The 14683-nt window shown below is 46.6% G+C and overlaps 1 pseudogene; it reads right to left on the bottom strand.

Annotated features, from left to right (window-relative positions):
- Positions 1–2532: 2532 nt before the first annotated feature.
- LOC124727205 lies at positions 2533–2650 on the bottom strand (annotated as a pseudogene).
- Positions 2651–14683: the final 12033 nt, after the last annotated feature.

The raw sequence follows: 14683 nt of genomic DNA, 5'->3' as shown, positions 1-14683 counted from the left end.
CGTGACAGCCTTCGCGGCTTGTTCCTCGGATCGATGTGGCGTTTGCTGCTCAGATGAGGCAGTCGTAGGAACAGCGACTCTCCTGTCGTCCATCAATTGGGTTTGAGGCTGACGAATGTCGAGATTTTTAGTACCTACAATAGTGTCAAATTAATAACAAATAAGAAAAATAGAAAGAAAAAGTGGGGGGAGGGGCATTTTTTGTAGATCACAAGCAGGGAAAATTTCATAGAGTGTGAGATACATGAATATGACGGCTGGATTGAGTAAAAGAAAAGGGGGAGAGGGAGGGAATTAAGTCGTGGTTGCAATAAATATGGATTAGTTCTTCATTGCGACGCGTTTCGCCTGTAGTGAAAGGCATCTTCAAACAACCTTGGAAAATAACAACACCCAATACAAATATAATGACCATATACAAAAATTCTAAAACATCAAAACCACGTAAAAATTCTTCAGACCTGCACCACAGAAGTTGCAAGTCCTTAATTGCATTTGGAGGGGGGGTGGGGAGGGGGCGGGGTTGGTAATCAAAGACTGTACTTGCTCCTGTAGTATGAAATACACTACCGGCCATTAAAATTGCTACACCAAGAAGAAATGCAGATGATAAACGGATATTCATTGGACAAATATATTATACTAGAACTGACATGTTATTACATTTTCACGCGACTTGGGTGCATAGATCCTGAGAAATCAGTACCCAGAACAACCACCTCTGCCCGTAATAACGGCCTTGACACGCCTGGGCATTGAGTCAAACAGAGCTTGGATGGCGTGTACAGGTACAGCTGCCCCTGCAGCTTCAACACGATACCACAGTTCATCAAGAGTAGTGACTGGCATATTGTGACGAGCCAGTTGCTCGCTCGGCCACCATTGACCACACGTCTTCAGTTGGTGAGAGATCTGGAGAATGTGCTGGCCAGGGCAGCAGTCGAACATTTTCTGTATCCAGAAAGGCCCTTACGGGACCTGCAACATGAGGTCGTGCATTATCCAGTTGAAATGTAGGGTTTCGCAGGGATCGAATGAAGGGTAGAGCCACGGGTCGTAACACATCTGAAATGTAACGTCCACTGTTCAAAGTGCCGTCAATGCGAACATGAGGTGACCGACACGTGTAACCAATGGCACCCCATACCATCACGCCGGGTGATACGCCAGTATGCCGATGACGAATACACGCTTCCAATGTGCGTTCACCGCGATGTCGCCAAACACGGATGCATATCACTGCTAGTGATACGAGGCCGTTGGGATCCAGCACGGCGTTCCGTATTACCATCCTGAACCCACCGATTCCATATTCTGCTAACAGTCATTGGATCTCGACCAACGCGAGCAGCAGTGTCGCGATACGATGAACCGTAATCGCGATAGGCTACAATCCGACGCTTATCAAAGTCGGAAACGTGATGGTATGCATTTCTCCTCCTTACACGAGGCATCACAACAACGTTTCACCAGGCAACGCCGGTCAACTGCTGTTTGTGTATGAGAAACCGGTTGGAAACTTTGCTCATGTCAGCACGTTGTAGGTGTCGCCACTGGTGCCAACCTTGTGTGAATGCTCTGAAAAGCTAATCATTTGCATATCACAGCATATTCTTCCTGTCGGTTAAATTTCGCGTCTGCAGCACGTCATCTTCGTGGTGTAGCATTTTTAATGGCTAGTACAAAATTTAACACTTACCGAACTATAGATAGATACTCATCTCATGAAATGACGAATAAAACGCATAACATTTAACCAGGAAAGATTGCGCCAAGTGCGTGTATAACGCTAAAATACGGAACAATGCTGATGGTCGCAGTTTGTACCTACAACAAGAACGACATTACGTTGTGCATATATAACAGATGTAAACAGGCCCTATTTTGTGTTTAAGGGGCGTCATCTCCAAATGACGGTTTTTTATGCGGTTGACAGAACATGTATTTCTTTTAGAAAAGTCCTAATAAATTTTACCATATCAGAGTCCTATTTTATCTGTATCGGATTCTGCTGTGTTACCACATTACTGTAAACCTTTTGCCTGTGTCTTTTTTTTATGGCTATTGCTAATGTTGTATACGACCTATGTCGTTCTTGTTTTGGGTACAAATTGTGGCCACCGGTATTGTTGCTTATTTTGGCGTTATACATGCACTTGGATGTAATTTTATGCGTTTGACTCCTCATGTCATGAGATAATTATTTACCCACAGTTCGGTAAGTGTTAAACTTTATATTTCATACTATGAGAGCTGGTGCACTCTTCAGTTACCATCCTCCCCCCCCCCCAAATCAGACGCAATTTAGGACCTGTAACTTATATGTTATTAGCACTCCGTCATCAGGCCACAAGTGGACCATCGGGACCATCCGACCGCCGTGTCATCCTCTCTGAGGATGCGGATAGGAGGGGCGTGTGGTCAGCACACCGCTCTCCCGGTCGTTACAATGGTTTTCTTTGACCGGAGTCGCTACTATTCGGTCGACTAGCTCCTCAATTGGCATCACGAGGCTGAGTGCACCCCGAAAAATGGCAACAGCACATGGCGGCCCGGATGGTCACCCATCCAGGTGCCGGCCACGCCCGACAGCGCTTAACTTCGGTGATCTGACGGGAACCGGTGTATCCACTGCGGCAAGGCCGTTGCCAACTTATATGTTATAAGGTTAAACTATTTTTACGTTGTTTTGTTGTTTTAGAATTTTTTGTATATGGTCACCATATTTGTAATGGGTTTTGTAATTTTCCTAGATTATGTGAAGATGCTTTTCAATACAGCCGAAACGCGTCGCAAATGAATAATTAATAAATCCCACATTTTTTGCAACTACGACTGAATTCTCTCTATAACATTAACACGATTGCCGTACCACTGCCGCACAGTTTGGGAATGGAGTTGAATGACTTTCGAAAGAAAAAAAGACCCTGTTCAGTGGACAATGCTGGCCAATAAAGTATCAAAGTCAGAAAGGATAGCAAATTTATTGTGAATATACGACGTACTAGGAAGGAAACATTATTCAGTGTGTACAAGATACGGGGCTTGCAGGGCTGCTCTGGGGTGAAGCTATAGTCGACTTGTTTTGCTACTGGAATGAACTGAGTATCTGTCGCCTCTCTACGTGTCCCCCACTACGGTCCAGTTGTTAAAATGGTTCAAATGGCTCTGAGCACTATGGGACTTAACTTCTGAGGTCATCAGTCCCCTAGAACTTAGAACTACTTAAACCTAACTAACCTAAGGATATCACACACATCCATGCCCGAGGCAGGATTCGAACCTGCGACCGTAGCGGTCGCGCGGTTCCAGACTGTAGCGCCTAGAACCGCTCGGCCACCCCGGCCGGCGGTCCAGTTGTATCTAAGGGAAGTGTCCTCTCGGAAACTGAAGTAACGGTTCGCCCTAACATTTGAACTGTAGTTGTGTGCCCCGATTAAACAATAACAATTACTAAGTAGCGATGGGAAGTATCAGCTATTGTAATGAAACAAAGGTTACAAATTAGGTATGTATTGTTATGACTTCAATGACTGCTCAGAACAAACAAGGGTTAAATACTCATCATGGGAGAATGCGTCCGTATACAAATATGAGCGTGTGATAACAGTGGAACTTCGAAGGGAAAAGACTGGTAAAGCTCTCATAAAATGGACTGGACGAACAAGAAATCATGTTAACTGATCGCGGAATTGAAGTGTTGGTGATTACAGCATAGGAAGGTTAGTGAGTAAAGAGAAATAGAACCCCAGAGAGTAAAATCATGGCCGAAAGGTCCCCACGCAGTGACTGATCAATCTGAACCAACGCACCTATCATTCCGCACGCCGTGGCTGCGACACTTGCGTTATTTGCGCGTGACGAGGTGTGCTGAGGTGGCAGGCAGGATATGACGCCAGCATGGCTCGCCCCCTCCGCGTCGTGAATTGCCTCCTCCTCTCGCGGTGAAGAATGCTGTTCTGGGCTTCTCGACGACCGCGTCCACCTACTGGGGCTCCTGACGAGGAAGTGCTTACCACAACTCTCGGCGAGGAAGTGTTTGATACTTTACTCTTCTGCACCTTCTCGGAGCAAGCCAATCAAAACTGCCATTTTGACCAATCTGAGACCGCGTTCTTGATTTTCACCAATCCGAAAGCTCCCAACAGTTTTGTTCTGGAACGTTCAGCGTCGATTCTTTTGGAAGATTCCAAACCCCGGCCTATCCGAACGCCTCTTTCAAGCAACTTGCCGAGCCGTCCTATGACACAGCGCCGTTGCCAAAGATTCCGAGTTTCGACCTATCAAACGGCGTCCCACCGAAAACTTTCTGTAACTTTGTCTTCTCAATGTTTATGTTCAAGGCGACTCTCGCCACTAGACAAAGAACTCGCCTGTGGAGGCGCCCCATGCTTACTGAAAAATATTGCGATGTTATCCCAAGGGATTCACCATTTACGTGGGTGGTCTGTCGTTCGTAGAGACGTCTGTATTTGGCCGGCGCTACTAGGCGGCGCCTCCAGTCAGCCTACTGAAGGCAGTCCAACGCTAGAAGAAGTAGAAAGAGCCATGTTTTCACTCTCCGTTAAGTACCAGAATGAATTGAACCAGCACTTTAGAATTGAGAGAGATTAAATTCTCTGCAATCATCACCCAGTCGCACGGATAATACCGACCTTTTGGTTGTACATCGAAATTTATTGATTAATTAGAGCTATCTTATCGAGGGATTAAATGTGCTGACAAAAAGGAGAATGAAACACGTGGCTGGCTACAGTCTGACGCGTTTCATAGTATACATCGTGTGAAAATTAGTACACAGACCTGCCACATCTGGCACCAACAAGGGCTCTAACACGGTTGCGCATCGAATAGAACTGAGCTATCAACACAAAACCAGGTACTTCATTCCATGCTGATTCACTCTCTATGCCAGAGTTCATCAATTGCATTGCTGGCAATTGGTCGCATGCAATCCTGACTAACCATTTTCTCTGGGCGAGAGATCTATGGGACATGCCAGCCAGGAAAACAGTCGAACAACGTCTATATCGAAGTAGGTTAGAAGAGGTAGGGCAATAAGCGGTCTTGCGTTATCCTGTTGATACACTACTGGCCAATAAAATTGCTACACCACGAAGTTGACGTGCTACAGACGCGAAATTTAACCGACAGGAAGGAGATGCTGTGATATGCAAATGATTAGCTTTTCAGAGCAATAACACAAGGTTGGCGCCGGTGACGACCCCTACAACGTGCTGACATGAGGAAAGTTTCCAACCGATTTCTCATACACAAAAAGAAGTTGACCGGCGTTGCCTGGTGAAACGTTGTTGTGACGCCTCGTGTAAGGAGGGGAAATGCGAACCATCACGTTTCCGACTTTGGTAAAGGTCGGATTGTAGGCTATCGCGATTGCGGTTAATCGTATCGTGACATTGCTGCTCGCGTTGGTCGAGATCCTATGACTGTTAGCAGAATATGGAATCGGTGGGTTCAGGATGGTAATAGGGAACGCCGTGCTGGATCCCAAAGTCCTCGTATCAGTAGCAGTCGAGATGACAGGCATCTTATCCGCACAGTTCGAAGACGTTTGTAGCAGCACGGACTTTCAGTTTGGAGACCATGGCTGGGGTTACCCTTGACGCTGCATCACAGACAGGAGCGCCTGCGATGGTGTACTCAACGACGAACCTGGGTGCACGAATGGCAAAACGTATTTTTTTCGGATGAATCCAGTTTCTGATTACAGCAGCATGATGGTCGCATCTGTTTTTGGCGACATCACGGTGAACGCACATTTGAAGCGTGTGTTCGTCATCCCTATACTGGCGTATCACCCTGCGTGATGGTATGGGGTGCCATTGGTTACACGTGTCGGTCACCTCACGTTCGCATTGACGGCACTTTGAGCAGTGGACGTTACATTTCAGATGTGTTACGACCCGTGGCTCTACCCTTCATTCGATCCCTGCGAAACCCTACATTTCAGCAGGATAATGCACGACCGCATGTTGCAGGTCCTGTACGGGCCTTTCTGGATACAGAAAATGTTCGACTGCTGCCCTGGCCAGCACATTCTCCAGATCTCTCACCAACTGAAAACGTCTGGTCAATGGTGGCCGAGCAACTGGTTCGTCAAAATACGCCAGTCACTACTCTTGATGAACTGTGGTATCGTGTTGAAGCTGCATGGGCAGCTGTACCTGTACACGCCATCCAAGCTCTGTCTGACTCAATGCCCAGACGTATCAAGGCCGTTATTACGGCCAGAGGTGGTTGTTCTGGTAGTGATTTCTCAGGATCTATGCACCCAAATTGCGTGAAAATGTAATCACGTGTTTGTTCTAGTATAATATATTTGTCCAATGAATACCCGTTTATCATCTGCATTTTTTCTTGGTGTAGCAATTTTAATGGCCAGTAGTGTAGATTACAATAGGAGACCTCAGAGAGAGTACTGCCTCAACCTTCACACACCAGATGTGTGATGACTTCTGTTCGCATTAGTGTTAGTATGTTGGGAACCAAATGGCATCCCATACCAACACGCCGTGATCTGCCCTGTATAAAGAAGAAGTATTCAATCTGGCAACTTCGTTGTCCATGGCGTGGCACCAATCAACTGCCCACTGTTGTCGTTGGGCCTACTAATGTCGGCACGGTTGCTGTGCTGATAGTCGGTGGTGTTTAAGATGTCGTCGCACAGTCTATGTGGATAACTGACTTGCTTCAAACAATCCTATTCCCTGTCTCTAGGTATGTGTCATGGCTGTAAGGTCCTGCATAGTCGAGCAATATCTGTCCTCTTGCATGCTAGACGCGTTGGGGCTGTTACACAATCGAGCGAAAGATGTCTGTTCTCTCGGACACTAGACTTGTGGTTGAAATGGTAGTTAAATCGAAAACCTGAGCTGCTGACAGGTGTTGTTGATAAACATCAACGGGGACAGCTGAAAATGTGTGCCCCGACCGGGACTCGAACCCGGGATCTCCTTACATAGCAGACGCTCTATCCATCTGAGGCACCGAGGGCACATAGGAGAGTGCGACTGCAGGGACTTATCCGTTGCACGCCTGCCGCGAGACCCACATTTACAGCTATCCACAACCTACATTCGTAGTACTCCTAATAGATATTTTCCCAATCACATCTTGTGTTTGTTGAGATCCTGCACAGTCGATCAGAAAGTACCTGTCCTCTCACACGATAGACACGTTGGGGCTGTCAAAATCCTGCACAGACAAGCAAACAACGCCTGGTTACACGTGTTAGGACTGTGGAGACACTGCACAGACGAGTGAACAGTGGCCGTCCTCTCGGATCCTAGATTCATTGGGGCTGTCGAGACCCTGCACCGTCAGGCGAGCATTGTCTGTCCTCTCAGACATTCGATGCGCTGGGGTTGATACGTTGCACCGTCGGGCGAAAAGGTCTGTCCTCTCGGACACCAGACTGCTTGGAGCATTAGAGATCCTGCATGGCCCTCCTGAACCCATCAATTCCGTGTTCGCTAGGCAGTCGTGAAATCCCAGGCTACGGGAGCAGCAGTATCTTATAATGATAACTGAATTCCGACTCATGCTGAGAGACGTGTCTCCTTCTTACATTCGGTAGAACACAATATTCTCACACAAAACACTGAAATGCAATTTCTGAATGAAAAACCCACTATATGATCTTTCCTTATGTAGATGGCGTTACTATTTCGTGCAGTTGGTCTGGAATGCAAAACCTTCAGATATCCAAGCTAACAGTACCTTTCATGGCATTTTCTTGCATACGCCCTCACCGTGTAGTAGTTTTAATGGCCATTCTGCAGCTGAAACGTCCCCCTAGAAAAATTAATGAATGACTGTGCTGATAAACCTCTTACACTATTTGCTTTTCAAGCAGCTGAGCAAAACTGAACGTACTCAGACATTACTCTCTTTACTTATTCTGATCAACACTAAACTGACACACAATATTTTTAGCGCAACATAATCTGACTTTCAGTAATCCCTACAAAGGAATGGCCCTGACTAACAATAACCTATATCTTTCATGAATTCCTTACGTCACAAAAATCTTCGTCACTCGAACTACTGCAATACAGCGAGCGCCACTACTGCCAGCTAAATAAAAGATTCAAACTACTGAAGGCACTAACTACTGATAGGCATAGTTACCAAATGAAAGATTTTGATAGAGAACAGACAATGTATTTACCTTAATAGTGTTCAAAAGTCATAATATATATATCAGTCCATGATATCCAATATTACAAATTTACTCTTTCTGATGGACACACGTCCGGATCGTCCGCTCTCAAAATTCCGCCATCTCTCTCCCCACATCCACCACTGTTGGCGGCTCACCTCCAACTGCGCAACGCTACGCGCTGTTAACCGCCAACTGCCCAACACTACAATAGCGATTACTGCAACAATGCCGACCAGCCTCAGACTGCACCAGCACAGTCAGTGATTTTCATATAGAGCGCTACGTGGCGTTACCAATAAAAAAACCTAAACAGCCTACTTACACAGCTAGTGGGCTAGAGCCAGAGAGCGTGCAGACGGTGTGGTGCGTGTTGGCCACTCCTCTGGGGATCCAGTGTCTGGTTAACAGTTCACGACCGACCACTAAGAGCGACCCGACAGTGTGTATCGTAGCATTATCTTACTGACACCGTACCCTATATTAGCAGTTCTTGTTGCAATAGAATATTCTCCAAGCGCTACGATAACGCATATTTCAGGTATTTTAGATACCGGCATCCTTAAGATTTTCCAGTTCGTGTCTATGAAACATTTAAAAGTAGATAACATGTTTAAATGACAGTTGCGCTTCAAAATATTTGCTGACGGTTATGAAATTTTGGTTGGTACTATATTAACGATTTTTAAGTTAGGACCACCTGTATGCATCTGAATACGGCATTGTTAAATGATAACTTAGCATCCACGATATTTAGTCCCAAGGAAGATGAAAAGGAGTAAATAATCCTTCAGTAATTTTAATACTATCTAGCCGGCCGGAGTGGCCGAGCGGTTCTAGGCGCTACAGTCCGGAACCGCGCGACCGCTACGGTCGAAGGTTCGAATCCTACCTCGGGCATGGATGTGTGTGATGTCCTTAGGTTAGTTAGGTTTAAGTAGTTCTAAGTTCCAGGGGACTGACGACCACAGCAGTTAAGTCCCATAGTGCTCAGAGCCATTTGAACCGTTAATACTATCTATCACACCTCGTCGCTTTACAGTTTTGCATAGAGAAAACGTCAACCGAGGTAGGTGCCGAAGTAACGTTAGGTAGTTCCGGTAATGTCAGCTGACTTCTGAGAACCAGTTCTCGTGATTTTGTGTTCCATGTGTCGCTGTCGCCGAGGTTCTCCCACGCCGTGCGACTTCCAGCGTTGTCCCGTAGCCCAGGAAATTGCGGAGCTCCATTGTAGGCATGCCAGTCTTGTTTTGCGAATTAACGTTGTACTGCCGTTCCAGTTGCCATCTCCGCTAGTAACTTTTAAAGAGACTGTCTCACAAGAACAATGAGATAACTGGGAGAGAGAAGGAAATGTTTAACGTCACTTCTGCAAAGACGATAAACGAAGCAGCTCTGCATGTCATTGGTCCTTCCGTTACACATACGTAGTACATATCGAGGTTCTAGAACCACAGCCGGCTGGTGTGGCCGAGCGGTTCTAGGCGCTTCAGTCTGGAACCGCGCGACCGCTGCGGTCGCAGGTTCGAATCCTGCCTCGGGCATGTATGTTTGTGATGTCCTTTGGTTAGTTAGGTTTAAGCAGTTCTAAGTTCTAGGGGACTGATGACCTCAGAAGTTAAGTCCCAGAGAGTGTTTACAGACTGAAATAGGACAGTACTTCAATCAAGTGAAAGTAATAGGATAAAAATAAAGTGCAAATATCGTTATTTCAAGACAGTTGTAAAATGTTGGTAGGAACGACCTCTTTTTGTTCCAAAATACTTTGCCGAGAACACCTCTGTGCTGTTATCAGCTATTAATTTCGTATCAAAATCCTTAGCAACATATAATTCAATCAAACAATAATTATCTGAAAATCAGTCTACACAGTCACCGCTGCAAGCTCAACTTGACCTTTTAAATGAATGCTTTATTTTGTGTGTAGCAAATTTACTCATTTGGCAGAATAGCCTGTCACCTCGACCAGCGGGATGTTAATTGTATAAATGTCCTGAAAACAATATAAAATATTCAGTAAAAAATTAAAAATTACTTCCTACCCATTTCATCCATTCTCTTCGTATATTTTCTTAGTACTGGTGTTTCACCGTACACTCAGTGTTGCTGATGTGTTTAGTTTTGCGGTTAATGTTTGATACAAACGATATAGTATGTTCTGGGAAGAGAGCGAGACCAGAATTGCAGATTAATTACCGACTTTTGATGAAAACAAAAATTCTTTTTAATTTTTGTTTACGTTTTGTATACGAACTGAGTGCTACCGGCAAAATTTCAGGTATTGATCAAGACTGTGTGAGAATACGTTCTTTCGCTGCATATTTCACAACTGAAATCTTTTCTGGTTATCAACTGTGTAACATCGTCGTTCACAGGATGAGATTTTCACTTTGCAGCGGAGTGAGTGCTAACATGAAACTTCCTGGCAGATGAAAACTGTCTGCTGGACCGAGATTCGAATTTGGGGGGGACCTTTGCCTTTCGCGGGCAAGTACCCTACCATCCTTTTTTTATTTAAAAAAATTCTTTGTTGAACTCATTTTGTTCTGTTTTATCCGTTGTATATGTTCGGGGCGGACGTCTCATGATACCCGTTCAGGTTGTTCGTTTTTTTTTTTTTTTTTTTTTTTTTTTTTTTTTTTTTTTTTCCGAGGGTAGCTAACACTCTGCCCGAACACGCTGAACTACCGTGCCGGCACCGTCTGAGCTACCCAAGCACGACTCAGGACCCGTCCTCACAGTTATAATCTGCCAGGAAGTTTCAGAACATCGTTTGCTATCACTCAGCAAACTCTACATTCTGTCATTATGAATGAAACGTTCTCGGGTTTCTAGCCGCATCAGGCGGTTAAAATTACTCGCGCTTCGGCCAAGCACTCCTCGTCCACTGTCAAGTGGTTTGGCTTCCGGTACGGCCATTACATACACTAGCTGCCTGCTGTTGCCTTACTGGTACTCACGACATCGCCTTATATGTGGCATAAGTTGACTCGGCATCTGATGTTGAAAGTTACTTACCGTAATGGCTCTGAGCACTATGGGACTTAACTTCTGAGGTCATCAGTCCCCTAGAACTTAGAACTACTTAAACCTAATTAACCTAAGGACATCACACACATCCATGCCCGAGGCAGGATTCGAACCTGCGACCGTAGCGCTCGTGGGGTTCCACACTGTAGGGCCTAGAACCGCTCGGCCACTCCGGCCGGCACTTACTGTAACTAGATCGTTTGTTCGTTCATGTGCATTAAAATGTTTGCCTACTTTTACACTCAAAACCGAATGTACTGTCCTATTTTATAAAAGGGTTCAACTGAAATTACTATTGCGAAAAGCGTGCCTCAGCGCACACATTTACATAAAAACAAAATGGTTCAAATGGCTCTGAGCACTATGGGACTCAACTGCTGTGGTTATCAGTCCCCTAGAACATAGAACTACTTAAACCTAACTAACCTAAGGACATCACACACATCCATGCCCGAGGCAGTATTCGAACCTGCGACCGTAGCAGTCGCACGGTTCCGGACTGCGCGCCTAGAACCGCGAGACCACCGCGGCCGGCCTTACATAAAAACAAATTTAACTCGCATTTACTAGGCAGGAAATTAAATCAAACCTGTTACTCGAAACCACTACCAAAACCAAACTGTGCATTGCCCAAAAAAATTGAAACACTCAAATTACGTAGCAACACTACGAAACTCACACTGTTCACTGGCCTATTAAAAATCTGAATTACAGAGAAAATGCTCAGAATTTGTGCAATGGAAACGTGAGATGAGACGTGAAAGAACCAACGAAATGTGGAAAGAACCTCACCCGAAAAATTACAGCATAATCAGCAACAACAGCACAGCACGAAGAAATCGTGCCATCCAAAATATGCCAAAGTAAAACTAAACTACCGGGAGAAAGACTGGGGTGATTTTCTCACACTAAAAAACTTCTTACTTTAAATAAAAATATCAATCCTTTCATTATAATGACAAAGTTGAATTTTACATCTTGCTTTACAAGAACATACACATCACAGGAAACCAAAAACTTTCTTTACAAAAGTCTTACAAGGGAATGCTTTTACGATTATGAGAATTGAAATGAATTGAATTAAAATGAACTAAACTGTGGTGGGGGGGGGGGGGGAGGTGGACTGTTCTGTTGCAAGTGTCGCTAACATTATCAGTAAGCGCCAACAAGAATTATTACCTTAAAAACATATCCATAATGTAAATCCGTTCTCTGTTCCATAAATGCTGCATCTGTAAGTTCTTCCATCAGATTAATAATTCCTAACAATTTTCTTCACAAAATCAGCCTGCAACGTGCACTAACGCTAAAAGCTCTGCCAGCTTACTTCATGTCCCAAAGTATTATTCTCGCCGACCAGAAACATCCGTTTCAACAGTGCGGTCGTTGGATCCCACGCCATGCCGAGCTGCCGGCCACCGTCTCTACTTAGGGTGTTATTGGTGATCTTAATTTCATTTGCTTCTTTAGTTAGACAGTCCCAGAAGCCCTTAGTGAGAGCCACGACGGATGTTCCGCCACACTTTAATACTTTGATATGCAGCTCCGTACGGAGTGAGATCCTGCGACCACGCGCTTGGAGCGGCCGCATCAAACTCCTAGTCCACTTTGCCCATATATGGCGATACCGCGAGCACCAGTGACGTCGCCAGCACAGCCGGAAACTGGTGTATAAAGGGGCGTTCCAGCAGCCCACTGGCAGAACAGCTCAATTCCCGTCGCTCCGCAATCTTCCTCTCTCTTGACCTCGAACGCGCATATGACCGCGTATGGCATTCCGGTCTCCTCTTCAAGCTCCAAACCTTCGCCCTTCCCATTAACTACGTTCGTCTGATCGGTTCCTTTCTCTCCCGCCGTCCTTCCCATGTCACCATCCATAATACCGATTCCTACACCTTTTTCCCCTCCGCCGGTGTGCCCCAAGGCTCCGTCCTCTCCCCTCTTCTGTACTTGTTGTACACGGCGGATATGCCACCGCCGTCACCCCCCGTCCACCTTCTCCAGTTTGCCGATGACACCGCCTTCCTTGCCCTTGCCCCCACCCTGCAACGCTCCCAACGCCTTCTCCAATCCCATCTTGACCGGTTCACCGCTTGGTGCAACCAGTGGTTGCTCAAGGTCAATCCTTCCAAAACCCAGGCGATTATTGTAGGCAAAACCACTCCCTCCTTCCGCCTCCTTGATTTCTATCTCACCGTTTATGGCCGTCCCATCGCTCTCACCCCCACCCTTAAGTACCTTGGCGTCACCCTCGACCGTCGCCTCTCCTGGACTCCCCATCTCCAGACAATCCAAGCCAAGGCACGTTCCCGACTCCGTCTCCTCAAGCTCCTTTCCGGCCGAACGTGGGGTCTGGACCCCTCCACCATCCTCCACACCTATAAGTCCCTTATCCGCCCTATCCTCTGTTACGCCCATCCAGCCTGGATCTCCGCCCCCCCTTCCTTTTATAAATCCCTCCAAATCCTTGAACGCCATGCTCTCCGCCTTGCCTATCGCATCCGTCTCCCTTCCCCCACCTCCTCCTCTTCCTCGAAAGGATACGAATCCTATACACCTCCCGTAAACTCGATCCACCTCACCCGCTCGTCTCCCCGATCCTCTCCCACCCCCGCCCGCTGCTGCGCCTGTACTCCCATGTCCCACCCGGTCTCCATCTCTCCACCCTCCTTACCCTCTCCCAAGGTGGCTTCCGCCAGCTCCCCCTCCCTGATGATGTCCTCCTCCCCTGCATCTACCCCTCCTATCAACTTTGATCCTCCCCCCCCCCTCCTGTGTCCTTTCCTTCAGGCACCCTCCCTCCCCCCCTTTTCCCTTCCCTTCTCTTTCCTTTCCCCCCTCCCTCCTACCCTCTCCTCCGGGCTTCACTCCCCCTTCCTCCCTCCCCCTCTCTCCTTTGCCCATGGCATCTCTGCTCTCCCCTCTCCCATTTCCCCTTCCTCCTCCTCCACCTCCTCTCTTGGCAGGTCCCCGGACTCGTACACGCTGAGTGGACATTCGCGCGCCGGAGATCATCGCCATCAGTGTCTCGTGAGTGCCGTCGTGTTTCGTGTTCAGTGTTCCCGTCATACTCCATCGTTCACCTGTGCCATCGCCATCTTCAGTGTTAGTGCGTCGTGACAACAGTTTGTAGTGAAATTTCGTCGAGTGTGAACGGCTCCGTGTTTGTCTTTCTGTATCTACTGTTTTATTACCCACCGTTATGTCACATTTGTGTATTCTTTCTGTTCTATCTTTATCTCCTCTACGGCTGAAGAGCGGCGTACCATGCTGCTGACAGCCTGCCTGTTTGTACGGGTTTGAAAATAACAATAAAGAAAAAAAAAAAAAAAAAAAAAAAAGCCCACTGGCATTCCCTTCGGCACCCTCCCTCCTTTCTCTTCCCTTCCCTTCTCTTTCCTTTTCCCCCATCCCCTCCCTCCACCCCTCTTCTTCCGGGCTTCCCCTCCCCCTTCCTCTCTCCCCCCTCTT

The sequence above is a fragment of the Schistocerca piceifrons genome, chromosome 1 (genome assembly GCF_021461385.2).
Source record: "Schistocerca piceifrons isolate TAMUIC-IGC-003096 chromosome 1, iqSchPice1.1, whole genome shotgun sequence".
NCBI classification, from domain to species: Eukaryota; Metazoa; Arthropoda; class Insecta; order Orthoptera; family Acrididae; genus Schistocerca; species Schistocerca piceifrons.
Note: the sequence above shows the minus strand (reverse complement) of the source record. Positions and strands in the feature narration are given on the sequence as shown.